Source organism: Pangasianodon hypophthalmus, chromosome 19, assembly GCF_027358585.1.
Source record: "Pangasianodon hypophthalmus isolate fPanHyp1 chromosome 19, fPanHyp1.pri, whole genome shotgun sequence".
NCBI lineage: Eukaryota > Metazoa > Chordata > Actinopteri > Siluriformes > Pangasiidae > Pangasianodon > Pangasianodon hypophthalmus.
Window position 1 is genome coordinate 797,470 of NC_069728.1, and position 7,985 is coordinate 805,454.

Consider the following 7,985-nt stretch of genomic DNA (forward strand, 5'->3'; position numbering starts at 1 on the left):
TTGATAGGGCAGACATTCGAATGAGACGTCGCCGCCGCGGAGGGCGCGCGATCGGCCCGAGGTTATCTAGAGTCACCAAAGCGGCCGGGGGGCCCAAGACCCCCCGGATGGGTTTTGGGTCTGATAAATGCACGCATCCCCCCCAGCTCCCCGGGGAGGGAGAGGAGGGTCAGCGCTCGTTTGCATGTATTAGCTCTGGAATTACCACAGTTATCCGAGTAACGTGTGGAGCGATCAAAGGAACCATAACTGATTTAATGAGCCATTCGCAGTTTCACTGTACCGTCCGTGTGCACTTAGACCTGCATGGCTTAATCTTTGAGACAAGCATATGTTACTGGCAGGATCAACCAGGTAGCGCCGAGCACAAGAGGTTCGGGGTCGCGCCGCGGCTCCCTCGCCCCACGAGGCGAGGGGCGGGAGCGGGAGCGTTGGCGCGGGGGCGCTTTTTTTTTTTTCCCTGTTCTTTTCGTCTCACGCGGGCGCGGGAGACAACGGACCGGACGTAACCGGGAAAGAGCCGTGATTTCCGGGCGGGCCTCTTGCCCCCGCGACGGCGAGTGACCTGGACGGACGATCGCGCCGGGGACAGGAAGCCGCCCGTGGTTTTCGGGCCAACTTCGGAGCGAGAAGCATGAGGAGCCGGCCGTCTACGACTCCCTCTGATGGGTCGACGGTCGGGGGGGGGGGGGTTGGTTGGGTTGCGGAACGAAATTCGACCGTTCGTGCCTTCCCCCACCGAAACCGTCGGAGGCGAACCCGCAGGGCGGGGAGGAACTGCCGTGCCCATAGCGGCCTCCGAGGAGGCCGGGCAGGCGCCTACCCCAGGCGGGTCTCGTGTTCCGATCTACCAGCGAATGACAAAAAATGACAAAGTCCAGAGTGCTTGGCCCCCGTGAGTCGCTACTGCCTCCCGAAATCCCGACGGCACCCCTCTGCACACCCACTGGCGCAACCGTACCCTCCGTGCAGCGGGGAAGCCGCCCGGGAAGCCCGGGACGAGCGCTCGCGGTCGGCCGAGCGGCGGGGTAGGACGGGCCCCGGTTCTGCCACCCCGGCGTAAGAGTGGGGACTTTGTTTCTGCAAAGGCGGCTCCGGAGGGCGGCCGCGGCGGCGGGCGGGCGCGCCGCTCCCACCCGCTGAAAGAGCTCCTTCTGGGCTTTCCAACGACACCAGCCCCGCGCCTCTAGGCCCTACGGTTCCGGAGATATGGGCCGCGGGGGGGAAAGGCGCGTTTCAGCCCGAAAAGGGAGCTCCGTCTCGGGCAGGAAGGGCCGCCGCCGCCGCCGCGGAGCTCCGGCGACTTTGCGAGAAAAAATGACAAAGTCCAGAGTGCTTGGCCCCCGTGAGTCGCTACTGCCTCCTGAAATCCCGACGGCACCCCTCTGCACACCCACTGGCGCAACCGTACCCTCCGTGCAGCGGGGAAGCCGCCCGGGAAGCCCGGGACGAGCGCTCGCGGTCGGCCGAGCGGCGGGGTAGGACGGGCCCCGGTTCTGCCACCCCGGCGTAAGAGTGGGGACTTTGTTTCTGCAAAGGCGGCTCCGGAGGGCGGCGGCGGCGGCGGGCGGGCGCGCCGCTCCCAGCCGCCGAAAGAGCTCCTTCTGGGCTTTCCAACGACACCAGCCCCGCGCCTCTAGGCCCTACGGTTCCGGAGATATGGGCCGCGGGGGAAAAGGCGCGTTTCAGCCCGAAAAGGGAGCTCCGTCTCGGGCAGGAAGGGCCGCCGCCGCCGCCGCGGAGCTCCGGCGACTTTGCGAGAAAAAATGACAAAGTCCAGAGTGCTTGGCCCCCGTGAGTCGCTACTGCCTCCTGAAATCCCGACGGCACCCCTCTGCACACCCACTGGCGCAACCGTACCCTCCGTGCAGCGGGGAAGCCGCCCGGGAAGCCCGGGACGAGCGCTCGCGGTCGGCCGAGCGGCGGGGTAGGACGGGCCCCGGTTCTGCCACCCCGGCGTAAGAGTGGGGACTTTGTTTCTGCAAAGGCGGCTGCGGAGGGCGGCCGCGGCGGCGGGCGGGCGCGCCGCTCCCACCCGCCGAAAGAGCTCCTTCTGGGCTTTCCAACGACACCAGCCCCGCGCCTCTAGGCCCTACGGTTCCGGAGATATGGGCCGCGGGGGGAAAAGGCGCGTTTCAGGCCGAAAAGGGAGCCCCGTCTCGGGGAGGGGGGGGCGGCGGACGGGCGCGCCGCTCCCGCCCGCTGAAAGAGCTCCTTCTGGGCTTTCCAACGACACCAGCCCCGCGCCTCTAGGCCCTACGGTTCCGGAGATATGGGCCGCGGGGGGAAAAGGCGCGTTTCAGGCCGAAAAGGGAGCCCCGTCTCGGGGAGGTGGGGCGGCGGACGGGCGCGCCGCTCCCGCCCGCTGAAAGAGCTCCTTCTGGGCTTTCCAACGACACCGGCCCCGCGCCTCTAGGCCCTACGGTTCCGGAGATATGGGCCGCGGGGGAAAAGGCGCGTTTCAGCCCGAAAAGGGAGCTCCGTCTCGGGCAGGAATGGCCGCCTCCGCCGCCGCCGCGGAGCTCCGGCGACTTTGCGAGAAAATGACAAAGTCCAGAGTGCTTGGCCCCCGTGAGTCGCTACTGCCTCCTGAAATCCCGACGGCACCCCTCTGAAGACCCACTGGCGCAACCGTACCTCCAGCCGGGGGGAAATCCGGACTCGTGGCCGACCGAGGGCGCTCCCAAGTCGGCCGGCTCGAGCTCCTCGACCGCGGGACGGCTCCCCGGTTCGTCCACCCCGGCGTAAAAGTGGGACTTTGAAATTTTTTCGAAAAGTAGCGTCGGTTATACCAGGGGCCAGGCACTTTTAGGCTGATAACTCGAGATGGGCTGGCGCAAATTTCGTCAGACTTTGCACGGACCTTCGGGCGGACGGTACGGACCGAGGGAGGCCGCCCCCGCCCCGGTGGGGCCCCGCGGCGCCGGGAAACGGGGGTCTGAGGGGGCCCGACATTTAAAAATTCATAACTTTGCGAGCGAGCCGCCTATCTTCGCCAAACTCCGGAGGCTCGTAGAAGCCTCCGAGACGCGTCCAACGAGCCATGGCACGCGGCGCTGGGCCTTCCCGGGGCCGAGTAATAGAGCGCGGAAATCCGAAAAAAGTGGCCGGCCCGAGGCGCTCCTAGGTCGGCCGCCTCCGCCGCCTCGACCGCGCTCCGGTTCTCCCAGCTCCGGTTCTGCCACCCCGGCGTAAAACGGCCTCTGCCGCTTTGGAGCTCGATAACTCGGCAGCCGCGCGGCCCATCGACGCCAAACTTTAACGGGACCTCGAGGACCCTTGCCCGCAACGGACCGGACCGGCCCCGAGGCGCTGGGACCCCGCGGGCCCGAGGAACGGGGCCCTCCGCGGAGACCGAAACTCAAAGAGGCGTAACTTTGCGAGCGAGCCGCCAATCTTCACCAAACTCTAGGGGGGGCCTAGAGCACTCCGAGACGAGTCCAACGAGCCCTCGCTCGAGGCTCTGGCACTTTCCCGGGCCGAGAAATAGAGCGCGGAAATCCGAAAAAAAGTGGCCGGCACGAGGCGCTCCCAGGTCGGCCGCCTCCGCCGCCTCGCCCGCGCTGCGGTTCTCCCGGCTCCGGGGGGAAAAAAAGGCGCACTTGAACTTTGGAGCTCGATAACTCGGCAGCCGCGCGGCGCATCGACGCCAAACTTTAAAGGCACGTCCGGGACCCTTGCCCGCAACGAACCGGACCGGCCCCGAGGCGCTCGGACCCCGCGGGCCCGAGGAACGGGGCCCTCCGCGGAGCCCGAAACTTAACGGGGCATAACTTTGCGAGCGAGCCGCCTATCTTCACCAAACCTCGGAGGGTCGTAGAAGCATCCGAGAGGCGTCCAACGAGCCCTGGCAGGCCGCGCTGGGCCTTCCCGGGGCCGAGTAATAGAGGGCGGAAATCCGAAAAAAAGTGGCCGGCCCGAGGCGCTCCTAGGTCGGCCGCCTCCGCCGCCTCGACCGCGCTCCGGTTCTCCCGGCTACGGTTCTGCCACCCCGGCGTAAAACGGCCTCTGCCGCTTTGGAGCGCGATAACTCGGCAGCCGCGCGGCCCATCGACGCCAAACTTTAAAGGCACGTCCGGGACCCTTGCCCGCAACGAACCAGACCGGCCCCGAGGCGCTGGGACCCCGCGGGCCCGAGGAACGGGGCCCTCCGCGGAGCCCGATTCTTAACGGGGCATAACTTTGCGAGCGAGCCGCCTATCTTCACCAAACCTCGGAGGCTCGTAGAAGCCTCCGAGACGCGTCCAACGAGCCCTGGCACGCGGCGCTGGGCCTTCCCGGGGCCGAGTAACAGAGCGCGGAAATCCGAAAAAAAGTGGCCGGCCCGAGGCGCTCCCAGGTCGACCGCCTCCGCCGCCTCGCCCGCGCTCCGGTTCTCCCGGCTCCGGGGGGAAAAAAAGGCGCACTTGAACTTTGGAGCTCGATCACTCGGCAGCCGCGCGGCGCATCGACGCCAAACTTTAAAGGCACGTCCGGGACCCTTGCCCGCACCGAACCAGACCGGCCCCGCGGCGCTCGGACCCCGCGGGCCCGAGGAACGGGGCCCTCCGCGGAGCCCGATATTTGAAAGGCATAACTTTCCGGGCCAACGTCCCAAACACACCAAACTCTAGGGGAGCCTGCAGCACTCCGAGACGAGTCCAACGAGCCTTCGCTCGAGGCTCTGGCACTTTCCCGGGCCGAGAAATAGAGCGCGGAAATCCGAAAAAAAGTGGCCGCCCCGAGGCGCTCCTAGGTGTCCCACCGCTGCCGCCTCGCCCGCGCTCCGGTGCTCACTGCTCCGGGGGAAAAAAAGGCGCACTTGCACTTTGGAGCTCAATAACTCGGCAGCCGCGCGGCCCATCGACACCATACTTTAAAGGCACGTCCAGCACCCTTGCCCTCAACGAACCAGGACCGCCCCGAGGCGCTGGGACCCCGCAGCCCTGAGGAACGGGGCCCTCCGCGGAGCCTGAAACTTAACGGGGCATAACTTTGCGAGCGAGCCGCCTATTTTCACCAAACTTCGGACGCTCATAGAACCCTCCCAGAGGCGTCCAACAAGCCCTGGCACGCTGCGCTGGCCCTTTCCTGGGAATATATAATAGTATAGAATACAATCAAACACACGCATGCAAAAACTGTATACATATACGTGTCAGCAATAAAATCAAACTACAAACGTATATAATAGCTAGCAGCACAGCAAAAAACACACTGAATAATCGAATATATAATAGTATAGAATAAAATATAAGAGGTAGAGGCAAAAAAAACACACTGAATAAATGCATATATGATGGCATGGAATAAAATCAAGTTAAATAGGAATATCGGCACTCGGTGACTAGCTTTTGGAAACGCTCTATTCTCTCCTCGTCAGGTTTGATATCATCTTACATTCGGTAGATGCGCTCGTAGATTGATCTTCCTGATCTATACCCCAGCAAAAGAATCTCTGTCGCCGTCCTAATTTTGTCACTCTCGTACTTCTCGTAAAATCCGTAGCTGTCCATACATTTATATATATATAAGAACAGAGGGCTCCACAGCTTCCGCACCACACTGTCAAAGCTGGTCTGATAGACGTCGTCGCCCAGGTCGAGCAAGCACGTGTGTTGTCTCTGGCTAGGATGACTGATCTGGCAGCCGTTGCATTTGGATTCTGCGTACAATGTAAGAGCCCTGTTGAGTAAATGAAGCACCGCTGATTCCAGACATTTGAAAAACTCAATCTTACACAGCCAGCCTGAGAGCAGCCCGACAGGGTCGTCGTTGAACGCCCACAGCGAGTCATCCGATCTACAGGGTGAGTTCTCGTTCGAAGGAGTATCCTGAATGTCCATCTCCGCAGGATCCTCGCCAGCGTCCCCCGAGACGACAATCTCCTCGTGCCCCGAGACGACAGGTTCCTGGGAGCAAGGGGGTGAAAGCTGTTGCTAGAACTCAGGGCTCGGGGCTGGGGTCGGCAGCAAAGGAACGGCGTATGGTCGGACATACCGCCTTCTTCTTCTGTCCCCTTCAACACGAGCCGGGTAGGCCTGATTCTCTTGAGCACGCGTTTGCAGCAGTTTTTCATATTTCTCTTTCTCACGCTCTCTTTCGCTCTTCTCCTCTCTCGTTGATCCAGGACAAAGTACTCTCTGGATTTTTTACATACTCCTTCTCTCTCCTTGTTCTCCACACAGTGACTGGCCCTGTAGAACCAGTGTCCTGTGCCTGAGGCTCTAGTCATCCAGATAGCCATAAACCTGACTTTTCGCTCTGAAACCTCCGGGGTGCTGGGAAAAGTCTCCGTGAGAGAGGCCCTCCCGTTCCCTCTCCATTTTCCTTCATCCTCGCCAAAATTCTGAAGGACAACCTTCTTTAACACACCCCAGTCGTTAGAGGATAACGAGGCCGGACACCTTGAGACCCCACTCTCTCCACACTTAAGCTGATAAAGCTGCAATTTCCCTATTTCGTATCTAAACACATAACCCCATCGTCTGCCCTGTCCGCAGAAATCCAGAGGCCATTCCTTGCACAGCGGACCCACCGGTGGTGCTTGAGTGCGGCGAAGATACGCGCTGGTTTTCCACGGGCCGTCTTTGTCAGAATCTTGAAAAATCGAAATAATAGTCTCGCTGATAATAGAACACCCGTGATTGGCCATTAATCCTCTTTTTGCATATAACAGGGATACCGTTTATGTTTCAAAAATAAATAAATAAAGTTTTAATAAAAGATCCGAAATCACACAATACACGGGAAAAAAAAAAAGTTTAAGACTGGAATGGCATGACACTAGCGGCCTGAAATCCGACCTCGCACATGCGCTGGCCAGGTAATCCGCACGGACCCCAGACCGGGTGGCGGGTGGGTGGTAGAGAAAGGGGGTTGAAGCGCGTGAACGGACCCCCGCACAGAACACAGATGCGCGTGAACGGACCCACAAAAATTAGGGAGGGGGATCGGGGCGGGACATTTCTGCCACGGGGCGATCTGACTGGATAAAAAAGGGAGGGACTTCGTGACGTGGCGCGCTCTGGTTGGATGATAGAACTGTCAAAATGCAGTTTGAAGAAAAGTTTGTAGTATTCTTTTTTCACAAATAAAGACATAACTTTCTTTCATTGATTGCATTTCTACACGACCTTTGCATCTGATTAGTCTAAAGATATTTCTTTTTCCTAATGGATTTTGAATCTGCCCCTGCGATACCGCTGACCTTTAAACACCTAGTAATCTGTTTCTGGCTCTGCACACTGCCTGTTTGTGTCGTTTGAATTCATGTCTTACCTGGAGTTTCTGTGCAGTCTGTGGTATGTTCAGAAATGAAGTCATCTGATAATGTCTTCGATTGAAGTCTGAAGCCAGCTGGATTTCTGTTCTTATATTTATAACACTCTGTCTAGAAATGTTCCATGAAAGCTTTTTCACCTTCTTGCCAGACAAGAAGGTAATTATCCGATTCTTATTAAAATCTGTAAACCTGTCCGCCTCAGCCACGCCCACCTGAGATTTGATTTGTGTTCTCTCACTGCTAACGCCTTTCCCTTGTTCATTTGATTCGTCAGAGGTTCTTCATATAGTCGTGTTTGCTCTGCTGTTAATTCTCGCAAAATCAGTTTGTTCTTCGCTGCTATTGGCGACTTTCAGCAAAACATACAGGTAACACTTTAGAACACTGTTTCTTACTTAATCCATAAATAATAAGGAAATCCTGTAAAACTAATAACATGGAAGTCACTGTTATTAATTACTAAGGAATGCATGTTAACCAATCAGTATGTTATAGCATTTTATGATTCTGTTAAATAACAGTTAGGTAATCAATAACTAATAAATAACTATTCAATTCTGTCATGTCCCCTGAAGAATTACTATTAATTATCTACTAATTCCAGTTAAGAAAAATAACTATCAAGTAACCACTAATGAACTGTCATATACAATTTTTATGATGAAAATGCAAGATTAATAAATACAAATGTATAACAAATTGTATATACGTTTTTGCCTGT

General features: G+C 58.3%; 1 non-coding gene across 1 annotated transcript in view; it reads right to left on the reverse strand.

Annotated features, from left to right (window-relative positions):
- The window catches only part of LOC117596682 (18S ribosomal RNA), a 1,870-nt gene extending 1,513 nt beyond the window's left edge, over positions 1-357 (reverse strand). The window contains exon 1 of the ribosomal RNA XR_004577709.2: positions 1-357. This exon is cut by the window's left edge and continues 1,513 nt beyond it. This is a non-coding gene — a ribosomal RNA (18S ribosomal RNA).
- Between the last annotated feature and the right edge of the window lie 7,628 nt (positions 358-7,985).